The sequence below is a fragment of the Tachypleus tridentatus genome, chromosome 13 (assembly GCF_004210375.1).
Source record: "Tachypleus tridentatus isolate NWPU-2018 chromosome 13, ASM421037v1, whole genome shotgun sequence".
Lineage (NCBI taxonomy): Eukaryota > Metazoa > Arthropoda > Merostomata > Xiphosura > Limulidae > Tachypleus > Tachypleus tridentatus.
In genome coordinates this window covers 274,235,414-274,254,332 of record NC_134837.1, presented here as the reverse complement: position 1 = coordinate 274,254,332, position 18,919 = coordinate 274,235,414, and the positions used below count along the sequence as shown (strand labels likewise).

The window sequence follows — 18,919 nt, the reverse complement described above, 5'->3', positions numbered from 1 at the left end:
AAGGCTTTAATCCTGTATGTCTTGCCTAGAGACATAGTGAGGGCTCTTATCCAGTATATCTTCCCCAGAGATATAATAAGGGCTTTAAACCCATACATTTTTCCTACAGACATAATGATTTCTTTAATCCTGTATATGTTTCCTAGAAACATAATGAGGACATTAATCTGTGTATCTTTCCTGGAGACATAGTTCATGATATGAACCCTGTATATCTTACGTATAGATATAATCAGTGCTTTGATCATGCATATCTTGCCTAGAGACATAGTCAGAATTTTAATACTGTATATTTTTCTCAGTGATTTAATGACCTTAATGCTGTATATCTTTCATAAATATAATTAGGAGTTTATCCATGTATATCTTTACTATAGATATTTAAAGCTTATCAGATCTTATAATTTATTCAAGAATAATAGCAAAATTTCTTTATCTAACCTTGCATGCTACTCGATGAGGACAGAGATTACCAAATCCCAGGGGAGGCGAAATTTTTCGTAACAAAGTTACCACATCAAGATGCTTGATTCTACCTCTGAAAATCACATACAACATTATTAAAAGAAATAAAAATATCATAATTCCCTTGCTGTCTGTACTAATAAAAAAGGCACACTATTAGATTCTGTAATGTTATAACTATCACTGTGTTATAAATGTATATCATCCCCTAAAGGCTTTAGGCTCCTGATGACCTTTCACGTGATCTGAAATGCATAATCAGTCAGGTTCCTTTTTACTAGCCAAAAAGAGCATTATACTTGTGTCTATGAAGGAGGGTAGAGGTGGTAAATGAGTGTATACCAAAGGATACTGTCCTTTGAGACAGAGCGGTTATGTGATGTTGTAGTTCCATAAAGTAGCACCAAAGAGCATATAGTTACAAACTGTGTTAATAGTTCTAAGACAGGGTGCAAGTTGTTTCACTAAAGAAAGGGCATTATGTACAAGTTTTAACTATACATTTCACCCATAGATATATCTTTTACACATGAAATAACAAAGGGTCTGGTATGGTCATTAGGTCATTTGATTTGAAATGTGTTGATCATGGATTTGAATCCTTGTCACCTCACATGCTTGCTCTTTCAGCTATGGAACGTTACAACATGACAGCAAATCCAACTATACTTTGGTGAAGAAGCAAAGCAAAAGTTGGTGGTTAGTAATGTTGAGTCGCCATCTTTCCACTAGGAAAGAGTCACTAAGTTAGGGATAAGAGTACATGTAACTTTGTACAAAATTTAGAAAAAAACACCAAAGAAATAACAGAGAAAAAAAGAAAATTATTCCTTGATTCTCTTTAGTTCTTAACACAATATTAGTGTCTGCATTACTGTGTGGGCCAACTTAACACAATATTAGTGTCTGCATTACTGTGTGGGCCAACTTAACACAATATTAGTGTCTGCATTACTGTTGGGATCAACTTTACACAATATTAGTATCTGTATTACTGTTGGGATCAACTTTACACAATATTAGAGTCTGTATTACTGTTGGGATCAACTTTACACAATATTAGTGTCTGCATTACTGTTGGGATCAACTTTACACAATATTAGTGTCTGTATTACTGTTGGGGCCAACTTAACACAATATTAGAGTCTGTATTACTGTTGAGGTTAACTTAACACAATATTAGAGTCTGTATTACTGTTGGGATCAACTTTACACAATATTAGTGTCTGTATTACTGTTGGGGCCAACTTTACACAATATTAGTGTCTGTATTACTGTTGGGATCAACTTTACACAATATTAGTGTCTGTATTACTGTTGGGGCCAACTTTACACAATATTAGTGTCTGTATTACTGTTGGGATCAACTTTACACAATATTAGTGTCTGTGTTACTGTTGGGATCAACTTTACACAATATTAGTGTCTGTATTACTGTTGGGGCCAACTTAACACAATATTAGAGTCTGTATTACTGTTGAGGTTAACTTAACACAATATTAGTGTCTTTATTACTGTTGGGATCAACTTTACACAATATTAGTGTCTGTATTACTGTTGGGGCCAACTTAACACAATATTAGTTTCAGTTCAATGACAAGAGAGTATAAAACTTCTGAATAAGTAATGTGAATATTTTATATATTGCAGATTGACTAATTATAAAATGTATTTCATATTACATTCTATCTATAGGTCTGAGTTCCGTATTATAAAATATTTATACTCTAGACAAGTATTATACAAATGTATTAAGTAAGATTGTAAATTGAAACTAAAAGCTGGAATTCTAAGTATCTGAATAAATAAAAAAAATTATATTTTGTTTAACTGTGTTGAATAATTGTATGTCATAAGTGAAGGTTTATATATATATATACATATAAGTATCAGTTTATCTTACAATCTCGAACTAAAAAGGGCTCATTGTTCTTCTTAAGATAGAATTTCCAATCTCTCTATATAAATATCATATAGATCACATTAACTAACTGTATTCACCTTTTTGTAACCCAAAGCCCTGTTTTCTTTTCCAAGTTACTATTCTCTGGCAATCGTAGTGCTCCAACTACATATCGTAACACTGATAACACAAGACACAAATAACTCACTACATGAAAAATACTCAAGTGATTTAGGGTATTTTGATGGCTGTGATTTCAAATATGTAGTCAAAATCTGTTTATCGCATCCAGATTATGAATTATTATAATATAACAATATTTTATCATATGCAAACAACTCAGTACAATAGATTTATGGTGTGAACGTTAGTTTACTTGGACAGTTTAATGGGTAAAGGTCATACATTGTTCATAACTTCCAAGAATTACTGTATTGTATTTGTGTAAAATTCCAAATACTTTGTTCATTTATGCTCTTTGTTCTCAATATCATTGTTATTAATTGCACCATTTTGTTAAGGTGCTTTTCCTGAAAATCACAGAACTCTCATAAGCTCAGTTTTCTAAAGTGTTTCAGAAGCCCTTCGACTGTGTATTAAAGGGTTGAGTCAGATGCTTCTCTCTCACATAGTTGTAAAATTTCTATTTTGGACTTTTTTATTGGAATCATTTAATTGAGATAATGAAGTTACTTGAACACTATGAAAGTGTTTTATAAACTTTAGACATAAGTGTACAAATACAAAGTAAGTAGGTCCTTGTATTTTATCTTTCTTTCTTGTTTGTCTGTAGGACACTCAGTTGAGAATCATTTTCATTTCTTTCTCTACTCAAGAACAAACTTTCTGTGGTCTGTCATCATGTGGATAAACTTTATTCAAGCCTTAGAACAGTGGAAACAACCATATGATAAGGTCAAAGGTCAGATATCTAAAAGTTATAAGCTAATAAACGTTTATATAAAAAGCAGGATAAATTATGTAAAATGTAACAAAAAATAAAAAAGAAGAAAAATATGCCTTGTATAATTTTCTATGGATAATAAAATCATGTTTTGGTATGATACCTCTTCATAACCAATAACTGTAAAATTATTCTTTACATCCATGTATGGTAAGGTCATATCTAACAAACATCTACTTGATCTGCAGAAAGTCTAGAGAAAAATAAAGTATGTAGTCTTTACATGTTATACATGAAGAAGTTATCAATATAATGTAGTTATAACCAAGGCCTGTTTTTGAGCTTTCATTCCATGTGGTAGGCAAGATTCCACCACTAAATAGGATATCGTAGAAAACGTGTCGAGCATTTATGCTTACCTTGAGCAACTGTCTGTATGATACAGTCAATCACTGCTGCCACACAGTCGTCTATTGGTGGCTTACAAACAATGGCATGATCAAGTTCTGCTAGAACAGTAAAAGAGAGTCAATTGGTTTCATCCAGTTTCCACTGGAGCACGCGGGTTGGGTGGCATCGAACACGACCAGTCTCTCTCAGAATTATTGGTAAATGATTACTGCCTTGTGGATTATTGTCAACCCACCATGAAAAGTGGGAGAACAGTTAAAGGAAAACATTGTGAGATCAGTAGCACTAAAAGACTGATTAGGTGCATGACAATAAATATAAGAACCAGAATTGAAATGAGAAAAGGAGTGATATGAGAGCACAAGCTCTACAAAGCAAACCCTCCCATCTATATCAGCACTTTCCCAGAGGGGACTATATCCATTGAATTCCCCCAGGATTAAACAGATAGCCACTGTTTAATAAAAGTATCGTGGTCTGATTCATCATGGGTATCTCCAGGCGATAGGTTAAGAGAACAGAGAATGATGGTACGACCAAAGGAAAAACGGAGGATTACGGTCTCCAAGGATGTATCGAATTACAAAGACAGGGTGGGCACATGCTGATCAACCAGCTGTGCCATCCCTCCAGGTACTCGTCCATCACACAAACTGTCATTTCTGTACAAGGAAAACTGCTGAAAAATGTATGTATTTGCTGGTTTCAGAATTTTCTTCTGTAAGGAAATACATGCAGAATGGTAGGAAGCAATTAAGCCTTGATGTCATCCAGATCAGAACGTAAATCTCAACAGTTCCATTGTATCAACGTGGCTGTTTTTATTTATGTTTAGGCAAATTGGTTGGAGAGTCCTTCTGTTTTCGACCAATTCTTTTTTTTTATTTAAGGGAAAGTTGACCTTGTGTCGATTTGGCAGGTCTTTGTTGTTGGAAGAAGATTCCAGCGAGTAAGGACGTGAACGAATAATCGTTTTGCATTTTGGGGTGGGAAAAGAAGGCGTACCCCAGGAAATATCTGTAATCGATACCAATGGAAGTAGATTTTGAGGTTTGTTGTGATGAATGTTAGGGACAGAGAGGAGTGTTGACGTTGATTCATAACGTTTTTAACTCTGCATGTGAAAATACTTTTTGTATGTTTTGAGAACAATTCTTTGGAAGCACAGAAAGATCCTTCTGCACTCCCACTGTAGAAGAGGAACTAAGTGTAGCAGCATACGTCCGAGATGACAGCAACTTTCCAGCCTCAAAGTAAGTAATGTTTTGAATCCTCTTGAAATGCTGCATCTCTTTTTCTTCCAACCATTTAGCAGAAGTAGGATACGTGAGAGCCATTGCAAATGATAGAATATGGGTCCGTTTCACACTCATGGGCATCGCTTTCCTTCTCACTGCAAGAAGCTCACATCAAAGAACCACGACATGATGCCTTCGAGTGACTGAACCGTTGACACTGGAAACATCTGAGAGGGTTTGGAATGTATGTCCGTACCTTGCAATAAAGATAACCTGCCTTGTTGGTGGCAGGTGGCCTCGGTGATGTGAATGTTAAAATGAGGACATTGGTTGGATTCATAATTCTGTCTTTGTGAGTGGAGAGACGAAACCCCTTGGAGGGAGAAACCAGCAAGAATCTCCGGCTTGGGGATGTTCTTCAAACCCTCTTAACAATAACTCCTCATGACGAATTCAAAGTATCATGGGGCGTAACCTCAATAGGTATAACCCTAATCACCTTTGAATGTAAGAAGAGTTCGCTGTGTTTTCATGTGGATGTTTCCACCAATATGTCATTATAGCGACGCTCTTTGACTGACCAGCAAGTCCCTATAGTCCTTTTTAAATAAAAAAGAAGACATTTGCCCGAAACGTTCATCTGAAATATAATGTAATATAAGAAAATGAAGTACAGATGTTAAAGATGTTGAAGATTACTTCTCAGAATATACAAGTCATGGTCGTTTACCTTTGAACTGTTTTCTCACTATTTTATTTAATTATTATTTGGAAGATCAATAGTAAAAAAACTTTTCGGTGCTCACTTACCCCACCCACCATGAGCCCTACTAGGGGACGCAGTACAATGCCAAACAAGGACACCGCAGCAACGCCAAGGTTTCGTGAGCACTATTACCAAACATCAACATCAAGTATAACGTCCACAACACCTGTTGAGAACATACAACACTGGTAGTTGTTTGACACTAGCCCAAGTGAACCAGCCGATTGATCCTTGGGAGGGCACCCCAAGGCCACCCGTCTACAGGAATTCAAGACCAAGTGGTATGTTAATGTTGCACCACATAATCCCCAGAATCCTCTTCTCCACTTCACGTGTCACCACACACGCAGCAAACACGTGGGTGGCTTTTTAGATCCCAGAGGAGGTAACCTGAAAATTGGACTTTCCCTGGGAGGTCCCTTCACCACCGAGGAGTCGCTGAAATGTTTCAACTTCAAAAACAACTGAAGGAACTACCACATAGAACTGACATGAAGATAGACATCATCATGGAGCTGATGGTTACTTGCCTATTACGTGTGTGTTTATATTTTATAACACAGTAATTCGTGTACAATATTTTATTTCATATAATTTAAAAAGTTGTTCGTAACACATTAATAAATAGTCAATTCCAGATTTTACAGTGTTGGGAATTCCTGAAAATCCCTCAGGTTGCAGTTGGAATTGTATTAAGGGATAGAGGGCAGCACAGTCAAAAAGCTTTATGCAGTATTGAAGCAGACTTAATTTCCTTAGAACATTATCTCATATTAATCTATAGGTTATCGAAAATTAAAATTGTACAGTTTGTACTTAAAGATTATAAATAATTCACTGTACTGTATTAATTACAAACAATTAAATACTCTATGAAATTAATTTTTGTTGTAGCTGTACCAACTATGGATATTGAATCCCGATTTTTAGAACAGAAAATAACTTCTTGACTGTCACCAGATTGTGAATAACAATCAGTCACAACGTTATATGTATTAGGGAAGAGCGAGCGTTGTCAGACATTTTTCATCATATCATTTACTGTTTCATTAATTCTGAGTGTATTAAACAGGTCCTAATAAATGGAATCAATGATCGTTCTTTGAGATGGTTCACCGTCTATATGATCCACTGTTGTATTATTCAACATGTAATCTAACTATCTCTATATGATCCACTGTTGTATTACTCAACATGTAATCTAACTATCTCTATATGATCCACTGTTGTATTACTCAACATGTAATCTAACTTTCTCTATATGATCCACTGTTGTATTACTCAACATGTAATCTAACTATCTCTATATGATCCACTGTTGTATAACTCAATGTGTACTCTATCTCTATATGATCCACTGTTGTATAACTCAATGTGTAATCTATCTCTATATGACCCACTGTTGTATTACTCAACGTGTAATCTATCTCTATATGATCCACTGTTGTATTACTCAATGTGTTATCTAACTATCTCTATATGATCCACCGTTGTATTACTCAACATGTAATCTAATTATCTCTATATGATCCACTGTTGTATTACTCAACATGTAATCTAACTATCTCTATATGATCCACTGTTGTATTACTCAACATGTAATCAAACTATCTCTATATGATCCACCGTTGTATTACTCAACGTGTAATCTAATTATCTCTATATGATCCACTGTTGTATAACTCAACGTGTAATCTATCTCTATATGATCCACTGTTGTATTACTCAACGTGTAATCTAACTATCTCTATATGATCCACTGTTGTATAACTCAATGTGTAATCTAACTCTCTCTATATGATCCACTCTTGTATTACTCAACATGTAATCTAACTATCTCTATATGATCCACTCTTGTATTACTCAACATGTAATCTAACTATCTCTATATGATCCACTGTTGTATTACTCAACGTGTAATCTAACTATCTCTATATGATCCACTGTTGTATAACTCAATGTGTAATCTATCTCTATATGATCCACTGTTGTATAACTCAATGTGTAATCTATCTCTATATGACCCACTGTTGTATTACTCAACGTGTAATCTATCTCTATATGATCCACTGTTGTATTACTCAATGTGTTATCTAACTATCTCTATATGATCCACCGTTGTATTACTCAACATGTAATCTAATTATCTCTATATGATCCACTGTTGTATTACTCAACATGTAATCTAACTATCTCTATATGATCCACTGTTGTATTACTCAACATGTAATCAAACTATCTCTATATGATCCACCGTTGTATTACTCAACGTGTAATCTAATTATCTCTATATGATCCACTGTTGTATAACTCAACGTGTAATCTATCTCTATATGATCCACTGTTGTATTACTCAACGTGTAATCTAACTATCTCTATATGATCCACTGTTGTGTAACTCAATGTGTAATCTAACTCTCTCTATATGATCCACTCTTGTATTACTCAACATGTAATCTAACTATCTCTATATGATCCACTGTTGTATTACTCAACATGTAATCTAACTATCTCTATATGATCCACTGTTGTATTACTCAACATGTAATCTAACTATCTCTATATGATCCACTGTTGTATTACTCAACATGTAATCTAATTATCTCTATATGATCCACTGTTGTATTACTCAACATGTAATCTAACTTTCTCTATATGATCCACTGTTGTATTACTCAACATGTAATCTAACTATCTCTATATGATCCACTGTTGTATAACTCAATGTGTAATCTATCTCTATATGAGCCACTGTTGTATTACTCAACGTGTAATCTAACTATCTCTACATGATCCACTGTAGTATTACTCTACATGTAATCTAATTATCTCTATATGATCCACTGTTGTATTACTCAACACGTAATCTAACTATCTCTTTTTGATCCACTGTTGTATTACTCAATGTGTAATCTAACTATCTCTATATGATCCACCGTTGTATTACTAAACATGTAATCTAATTATCTCTATATGATCCACTGTTGTATTACTCAACATGTAATCTAACTATTTCTATATGATCCACTGTTGTATAACTCAATGTGTAATCTAACTATCTCTATATGATCCACTGTTGTATTACTCAACGTGTAATCTAACTATCTCTATATGATCCACTGTTGTATTACTCAACGTGTTATCTAACTATCTCGTTCTTCTAATTTTATTTTTTAACCTACAGTTTGACCCACACTTTTAAATAAATCTTTCATCAGTTCTTGCGTTAGCCAAAATAATACATATAAACGCTCATCTAACTCATACGATTTGACTGTTTTATTTATACGTATTGTCATTATTCTTACAATTATTCTTCATCTGTTTTATTCAACACATTGTTTTACTTCCTAGTACATCATTTACAACACACGTGTTTCAACCCTTGACATTTTATAAGCACTCCTCCACCTTTGTTTCTTGGCAGATTGCCAGTACTGTTTTCAACGTATGGAATGTCTTTGTATTTTTCATACCACAAATATCATTATATTTTAAGTTTTACATATCTTTTCTTTTATAAATCACAAATCAGAGACTATTCATACCCAGTACATTAAATATTTAAATTATTTTACATTTCTAATAAAATTTCAAGAGCTGCTACACCACTTATCCTATGAGAGACATCCTGAAAAACATGCTTAAATATACGATTTTATATAGTTTTAAGTGCAACCAAGACTTGGAAAAGTTTGACTTTGTCTGAAAACCTTTGTTGTTGTTTTTTAAATTAAAGAAACTCTCCACTGTTGGATGACAAATAATGATCGTACATTTCTAATTCCTCGTCTCTATAAATTATTAATGCCATACGAGAATGACAGTCAATCATTCAGTGTGAATGTAAGGTGCTTCTGCCTGGCTTTATTCCCGTCAGTAATTAAACATTAGGAACGGTGAGAACTAACTTTAGTGTTTCTTCGATAAACAGAAAACTTTATATCAACATTTTTGTCTTCATCCAAACATTTTTGATTTCCAAGTCGTTAAGTTTTGCTATTGTCGTTAAGTGTTAAGGTAAGGTTGAACACAAACGTTTTATCTTTACTATTGTTTTTTAATTCATGAGCTAAATTCTAAAGCAGCTAACTCAACGCTTTCACATAGTCCCATATGGCACAGAGATAAAATATAAATTGGTTAGCACATGAAGCGTAATATTTTAATGGTATATATTATAAGTGTTTCACAGAGAGCGCTAGTGTGGACAATTACTGATTGTGTATAACAACCAAACAACATCTACTAAATCTTCAGCACTACAATGTGTATCAAATATTGTTTATTTTTGATTAATAGTTTAACAATAAAATACATCAGAATATTAACAACAAACTATAATGATTTAAGATAAATAAGCAACACTAGTTTATATGTGACTAAATAATAACATTAATTTTAAACATCTTAGTATCAGACATTTTTACTGCCTAAGACATTCAATACAATGAAAAACACATTTTCCATTATTTACCAATAATTGAAGTTCAAGGTTCATCTTTATTGAAAGTTCAACTATATATGTTTTAAAATAGACTCCTAACCTTAAAGTGTCTCGTTACTTAATAAAGTAGATATGTTGTTTGTGGTTAATCACTACACTCTAACACTGCTATTCATTATTCATCATTAGTTACATAAAATAAGATACTAAACGACTTTCTATTCTTTGTAATTTATATTTTGTTTATAGTATCAACTTTTCAACTGTATAGGATTCTAAATAGACTAACATCAGAAAAACACATCGTTATATCACAGTGTAAGAATATGTTTTGTATGTAATAACTGGTGTATAATAATACTGTAGATACTTCTGTAAGACAGACGTTTAATAAAATACCAAATGACTCCCTGTACTTGTTTCTTTGGTTTGTTTTGGAAATAAGCACAATGTTATACAATGGGCTATCTGTGCTATGCCCACCATGGGTATCGAATCCCGGTTTTAAGCGGTGCTTCTTGCACTTTAACACATTGGTTTTATTTCATGTTCCAGCATTAAGATAATCACATGTAACTTGCTATATAACCAAACTCAGAAACTTATTATCCGTATAATAATGACATATTAAATTCACAAGTAAATGAAAACTCACAAATCCTTTAAAATGTACTATTTCACATTTATGCATGTCGAATTATATTCATGTGGTCAGTGTTTGAAGAAACGTTTCCATGTGTAATGTCTAAACTATTTTCAGTTCCTACTCTAGGTCCTCCAGCGACAAACTCCAAACAACAACGTTTGTTAAAAATCTGTTGGTTTTGTAAATACTTTATTAACTTCTAGAATCTACCATGTAAGCGTGGAAAGTTATCAGTGTTACGTTAAGTATTGTTCTTCAATCGCTCTCTTCCCAGAGTTAAGGAATTCAATATCAGCTTTAGTGTTTCTTCACATGATATGAATTGTTTTTTTGTCTTCACTCAAACCTTTTTCATTCACAAGTCGTTAAGTGTTGCTATTGTCGTTAAGAATAAACGATGGGTTCAATACACACGTTTCACTTCTACTATTTGTTTAATTCATGAAACTAAATTCTAAAACAGCTAACCCATCGTCTTCACATAGTCTCCTATGGCACAGCGGTAAGTTTATGTAGTTACAACGTTCAAATGCGGTGTATTATTCACAAGTGAACAAAGCAGATAGACCAGTGTGGCTTTGTTCTTATAAAAAAACAACAACATATTTTTATCGTTATGTCATATCAGAGAAATAAAATATTCTGTAGTTCAGCTTTAATTTTATGAAATAAGAAACTCTAGAAACGGTGAGTATTAGAAACATCACCACGTGATTTAGACATTTTAATGATAATGTCAGAAACCTTGATAACCTCGATTTGTAGTATTACATATAGTTATAATTTTGTTTTATTTATTTTACTCAGTTATAAAGAAATGATGTTAAACACCTTTATTTAGAATACAAAGCGGATCACGATATTTAGTTTCAACTTTGAGCTCAACCTTAGGCAAAAGAAAACATACCATTAAATCAAAATTACATAAGAAGCTTTTTCGTCAACGAGATCCGAACCATTAGCTCCCGGATTTATAGTTCTGAGCAAGTTAATGAGACCTAAAAATGAGTTTAGTAATTATTTTGTAATTGACACAGAAAATATAATGAAAGAAAGAACTAGCGAAATTAGAAGAATTCTTAATATGACTGGAACTGAATTCTATATACTTTATTATTACAGTAAGTGACGGTGCTTTTACAGTAGATGGCACTGCTTTAAATTATATTTATGAGTAAAGTTGACATTCAGTTTTCAGTATTTTCATAATTATTGTAATTACGTGTTCCAAAATACTGACCCCACAATATTATATGAAATATAAATAAACATACTGATTCATAACGATAATATACAAGCATTAGGAAATCCTCTGTCATTGTGTTTGAAAGACATTTATGTCACATATAAAAGATCATTGATTACTTATCTTCAATTATTATCGTTTGGTTTTACAATTTAAACAAAGGTTTAACCATAAAATATTAACGAAACTTATGATGAAATATTTCATTACGTATTATGACCCAAGTAATTTATTCTACTATCGAAGATGTTTGCTATTAATACACAGTAAATAGTAAGTAACTATCAAAGCTATTTTCATCTGTTAGAGCTTTCAATTATTTACTATTAAAATATTAGGTTTCATGTATTGTTTTAAACTGCTTGCCGATCTCTTATTATACTAATGTGATGTTTCGAAACATGTTTTAAATATTTTATTTGGAACTACTTGGTTAAAAGCTTAAAAGTCACTTAACTTCACTTGAGAAACTGATAACATCGAAATCTTATAAAGTTAAAATTCAAGTTTCGATCCTTGGTGTGGTCATAACTAAAATACACATTTGTCAGTTTTGAACTTAATAGCAAACAAACACAATAATTATTTTTATTATATATTTTTATTGATAACAAAATTCCATATGGATACTAATGTATCCTCAGAATATATCGCTTCCTTCTTCACTTTAAATCATATGCTTCCTGTAATTCAAATTCAAAACTTCTACTTCCAACTCCACCTCCCATTGTACCTCGAAATCCACCTCCATGACTATCAGAACAACAATATGAAGGAGGAACATCACAATGAACAAAATTTGTTGTACATTCGGTGCCATTTCGGAAATTCCCCACTAGTTCAGGTAGTAAACAAAGTGACATCATTAGAATATATATCGCCTATAATATTTTATAATGATTTTTAAATCGTCACTGTTTATCTAGCCTAGCTAATAAACATTATATTCATAAAACTATTAAAATTACGTCAATGCCAAGATCAACCGTTGATGTTACAGAATACGTCACAAAAAAATAGTCATCTTTAACAGTTACGTTAATTTGACTAGTTTGTCAGTAAAAAATCTATTATTATTAATCTATAAACCAATCTACTTTCTTGTTTCCAGAAAAGTATCTTATATCAAATTTCAACTTTCCGTTGCGACACTAAAAGTACATAAAAATTATCTGCAAAAACACATTAAAGTGATTCTCCGTTTCTTACCTTATACACTAAATACCGTATTTTACGCCTTAGTTAGAGGCTACATCGTGGAAGACGAACCCTAATTTGTGACAGATAATTCTAATAAAAAATTGACTTTATAACTAACACTTTAATATATCCTTGATTTTCTTCAATTTACTGAGTAAAGACATAATATACTCCACAGTATATCGACAATATTAGTTCAATTGTGTGTTTTATACAACTGAAGATACTTGTAATTAGTAAGTAATGACATTACGATCTGTATGAGAGGCCAATTTGAGTAGATCCCAAGCTAACCTCTTGTCTTAACCCATCACTCTTATCTTGGGACACTCATGGGGAGTTTAAAGAAAAAAAATGTGCGTATTACATTGTATAAAATACGGTATATTGTTCTCACGGCTGTGGATTGTATGTCATAACAAACACGACCACAGCACAAAATCAATCATCTAAACAGCTGTCGTATTAATGTAATTAGTATTTTATACACTCGTTAATTAACAATAAACGTATATGAAACAATTATCTGTTATATTATTGTCTATATTACTTACTTTCAGTTTGATATTCAGTTGTAGCAGCAAATGAAATTTAAATTAAAATATTTACTTCAAAAGTTACAAGAACAAATTTTATAAAAATGCATGGTTGTGTCACCTTGTGTTGCTGTTTCACACATGTAATCATTTTGAAATAATTTAATTTCTCACTTTAAATTGCTGTGAAATATATAGTCATCAAGAGAAGTATATTGTTTTTTACATTCTTTCATTATAGACAATATTCGAATGTTTGGATACACGTTGTTGTTATAAATTTACTTTCATTATACATTATGATACATAATATTAATGTTACATTCCGTTAGTAACAAGAAATCAACATTGTGGCAGTTTCTTAAACGATACAGACAAACGTAACTCATAATTGATATTTCTATCATACCATTTAAACTGTTTGTATGAATTTGGTGTTAAAGAATTCATACTCTCACCTGGAGTTGATTCCAACAGTGTTGTAAACATCAAAAGTATAATAATTGTTGTAGTCTTCATTTCTCTGATCTGTTAAAATTAGTATTAATACAGTTAGAGAAATGAGACTTTTAACGAAGCCTAAAATAAAAGATCAAAACTCAGTACAGCCCATGTATTCTATATCTTACTAGCTTCAGATATATTAAAACAGAGGTTCTTTTTATAAGCAGAAGTAGAGAGTTACAGAAGAAACAAGTTCACGATTTATCACAGGAACACTAAAACCATTACAATAACTGGACAACATCTAATGCAAGATTTCTATAGGATAAAAATTACATTTTGTAAATACCGTTTAACAACAAAAATAAATTTATATTGAAATTTTTCAATTTCTTTGAGGTTTTTCGAACTTAATAAAACATGAAAGTAAAAACTTCTTTATTAAAGAAAGTTTATATCTAAGAACAATACCAAATCGATCAACCAAAACACACAGAAATAAAGTTTAACAATGAATAGAAAAACGTTGAAGTTACCATGCCTGTGGTAAAATATTGACTTATAAAATGAAAACAAAATATTAGTTTGTGTTAACATGATAAAAATAATTATTCATATAAGTATTTAAGGTATATGTTTTGTTTAATATTCATTATAATTACTATTATAAACAAATTCAAACAATAAATAAAAATTATATTACCAAGGAGTGTTCAATTATTAGATTCTTCTACTACGTTTTACCAGAGTGTAAATATACAGTTAGACTAAGGTCATGATACTCAGCTTATATTGTTGTATTTTTAATGAGATGCACAGTTATAAGATCATCACAACCAATCAGAATGTTCCTCGTAACATTGACGTGAAGAATAAATTGCAGTATTATAGAGACATGTAGAGAGACAGACTGAGCCAATAGGAAACAGTGAGTGAATTTTTGTTATTTACATGTAATAAATTTCTGTTGAAGTGGCTCATGTGGTTGTGAAATAATTTTGAAACTGTAAATGAAAATAAAGTTGTGTGATTAGGGTGGAATAGATAGTAACATGTAAATAGTGGAAATCTATTTGAGCCCCCGCACACACAATTTGTATATAATGGATGTAGGAATAGTTTATATATCAATAAATCTTGTGGGAGACACCTATCTGTTGTAAAGCTAGAATAAACGAGCCTCGATATGATAGCCAATACTTAATTATCTTAACATTAGAATCTATATAGACATTATTTTATTTCTTTAGAAAATTTTTTCCCTAAATGATGTGGACACTCTATTCGTTTCTTTGTTTGAATTTTAAATTTCCCACAAAGCTACACGAGAATTATCTGCGCTAGCCGTCCCTAAGTTACCTGTTTAAGATCGGAAGGAAGGCAGATGATTATTACCATCCACCGCCAACTATTGGCTACTTTTATATTTACAAATTGTGGGATTAACTGTCACTTATAACGCCTCTATGGCTGAAAGGGCCAGCTAGTTTTATGAGACGGGAATTATAATCCTCGACCATTAGAATTCGAATCGAGCTCTGTAACTGTACGGGAACAATATACATACATTCGTTCAGTGTGTGGCCCGGCATGGCCAAGCGTGTTAAGGCGTGCGACTCGTAATCTGAGGGTCGCGGGTTCGCATCCGCGTCGCGCCAAACATGCTCGCCCTCCCAGCCGTGGGGGCGTTATAATATGATGGTCAATCCCACTATTCGTTGGTAAAAGAGTAGCCTAAGAGTTGGCGGTGGGGTGGTGATGACTAGCTGCCTTCCCTCTAGTCTTACACTGCTAAATTAGGGACGGCTAGCACAGATAGCCCTCGAGTAGCTTTGTGCGAAATTCCAAAACAAACAAACAAATGTTCAGTGTGACGACATACTCCTGTTTGTCACATGACAAAAGTCATTTCTACCGTCTCAAGCATGTGAAACGCAAACAAATAACCAACATTTGGCGAAAACTAGTAACAAAATGTGACATTCCAGTTAATACCAAATTTATTCAAAAACCAGGCACAAAACTGAGGTCTATACTATGTAAAAACTACACTGACAAACACCACACCAACATTATTTATAAAATACAATGTGATAACTGCCACGACTTCTATATTGGAGAAACAAGTCACAAAATGGAATAGATTCAAAGAACATAAAAAGTCACCTTCACACGTTTTCGAACACTGCAAGTCAAATAAACACAACATAACCATAGAAAACACCCAAATACTAAATAAAGATACAAACATAAACAAACGCAAAATTAAAGAAGCCTTACTTATTCAACAACTTAAGCCCAAAAGAAGCCAATACAAAGGAACACCTTTATACCTATATTAAAAAAATATAATAATAATAAAATAAATAATATAAAATTATTTTTTGAAACATCTAACACCGCTCTGTATATTCCGACACTCAGTGATGTCGAGAAAACCCACTTGGAGAGAAATATATATGCAAAAACGGCTCGTTTGGTTCGCTCTTCTACGTAAAAATATTTTCTCAACCCAAACGAGCCGTTTTTTGCATATATATTCCGACACTCAGTTACACAAACCCTTTCAAACATGTGGTCAGCTTCTGGACAGTTACCTCTTTCTTTCTTCGTGAACCTGACGATGACCGAAGAAGGTCTAAACGTTGTTCGTTCCTCTGCGTTAAAATTTTTCTCAACAACGAGCCGTTTTTACATAAATACTGTGTAGGTCGATATGGCTACGGCCATCCGGCCGTTCTCTGCTCGGCTGCGGTCCATCCACTTTCTGGTGCCCGCGGCCTCACCGCCCTCGGAAGTGATAGACGCTGTGAACGCCGCCGTGGGAAGTAGCCATTTGGAGTATTTATAACACTTCGGTAACGGGCGTTTCATGGCTACGCACGCCCAGACCCTTTTGAACAAAGGTTTTTTTTCCCCCTTTGAGGACAAACTAGTGCCCGTGGAGCCGACCAGACAAAACAGTAAATGGGTAACTCTCCGGTCGACCCCTTTTGAACTGTCCCACGACGTCGTCAAGGACTTATTGTCGGCGTACGTGACAGTTGGAAAAAACGAACATGAGGCACACCAGACGCGACCAACTGTGTGTACTGGGAACTGGCGTGTCTGTCTGGAAATGAAGAAGCCAGTTCTCAACTTCATTACTGTGAACAGCTTCCGGGGCTGTGTTGTCCCTGTGGCCTCGAATAGCCACCTGTTTCATACTTGCCAGATGCTGCAGTGCGAGATAAGTCTGGCCTTTGTACACGTCGACAGTGCCTGTTCTGTTACGTGTGATGTGTGTTGTGGTAGCCACACGACCTTGCGTTGCACGAGGTGTTTGGCGACATATGCTGCGGTGGCTGTAGGGCCGCCGCGTGTTAAGGAGGACAAATGAGTGGGGCATCTGCTATTCCTCCCCGACTTTAAAGGCAGCTAAAGGTGGTGCCTCTGAGGGTGCCTGCCCCAGCAGCTGCAGAGTCTCGAACAGGAAGGTGTACTTACCACCCTTAAGTACGGCTGGGACTCTCCCTCCCAAGGTCAGGTGACTTCGGCCCCTGTGGCGATGAGGGACGCTTCGGGAGCCGTTTGGGGGTGGGGCAGTCTAAGGAGGCTTCAGCTTCCTGCTAGTTTCAGTTTGGATGTGGCCCTGAGGGGGCTATGGACAAACAGGATAATGCTGGGGCATCTTTTATCTCAGTGGAGGCTCAGGCCTCTGTGTCAGGTGTTGGGGAGGGGTTGAGGGCACCCACGCTCTTACCACTCCAGTAGGTGTTGAGGTGGGATCCTACAAGGAGGGTCCAATCTCCTCTGTTCAGGGTGGGTCGGCTGGGGAGATGGCACCTCTGAGGTGGCCCAGGTTTCTTCTGCTGGGAGTTCTGAAGGACCCCGTGCCCAGACCTTGGGTATTCTGGCCCCTTCCTCTCCCGCAGTGTTAGCGGGATTTCAACGTTGGACGAACTCCCATCACCTGGTTTGTTCGACTGTTTGGTCGCCTTCCCAAGTCTTACCAGTCTCTCAGGGCTTGGAGAGGAGAGTGAGTGGGAGCGTGGGCCCTGCAACCCCGTGTCTTTTCCAGACATAGTTCTGGATGTTCCTGTGTTGCAGCGGCGTTGGTCGGATGCCAGCGGTTACAGCTGCAAAGCTGGGGTGGGGTCGAGTAGCCTCAAGAGGCCGCTCGCTCCCCCTGCCACCATCTATACAATTAAAGCAGCAACATCACTGATTCCTCCCCTCTGATTGGTTGATGGGTTTTTATTGCATAATGTTAAACATCCAAGGGATGCGTGGCATTGCCAAGCAATTCTACACATTCTCCCTCTTCAATTGCTTTGTGGTTGATGCAATATTTTTGCAGGAGGCTCATTTTGCCTCTTGGAAGGACCACTTTTCGTTTTCCTCTCGCTATCCTGTCCGTGCCTTTTGTTCGTTTGGCGCGACACGTGTGTGGGGTGTGAGAAATCCTCTTTCATCCTCATTTTAATGGCAGGCTCCTCGAGTCACATAGTGATGCTGAGGGGCGAGTTGTGTGCATTAATTTTGTCGCTGGAGTCGTAAGATTCGACTTGTCAATGTCTATTTGCCTGCCCAATCTGGGGAGTGGGAGGCCTTCTTCTCAGTTTTGGACAGGTTCATGGTTACACAGGCCAATATCGTCCTTGGTAACGACTTCAACTGCGTCTTGGAACCTCACCTTGACAAAATTAGTGGCGATCCTCCTTCTGGCGATTG

The 18,919-nt window shown here is 34.9% G+C and overlaps 1 long non-coding RNA gene across 2 annotated transcripts; it reads right to left on the bottom strand.

Moving 5' to 3' along the window:
• Nucleotides 1-12,459: 12,459 nt before the first annotated feature.
• LOC143238427 (uncharacterized) lies at nucleotides 12,460-17,282 on the bottom strand. Of its 2 annotated transcripts, none has more exons than XR_013020574.1 (3): nucleotides 16,804-17,282; nucleotides 14,221-14,290; nucleotides 12,460-12,861 (listed from the first exon to the last, which is right to left on the bottom strand). It is a non-coding gene; the product is annotated as an uncharacterized LOC143238427 (long non-coding RNA). The 2 variants fall into 2 exon arrangements; XR_013020573.1 differs by lacking the exon at nucleotides 16,804-17,282 and adding an exon at nucleotides 14,910-15,023.
• Between the last annotated feature and the right edge of the window lie 1,637 nt (nucleotides 17,283-18,919).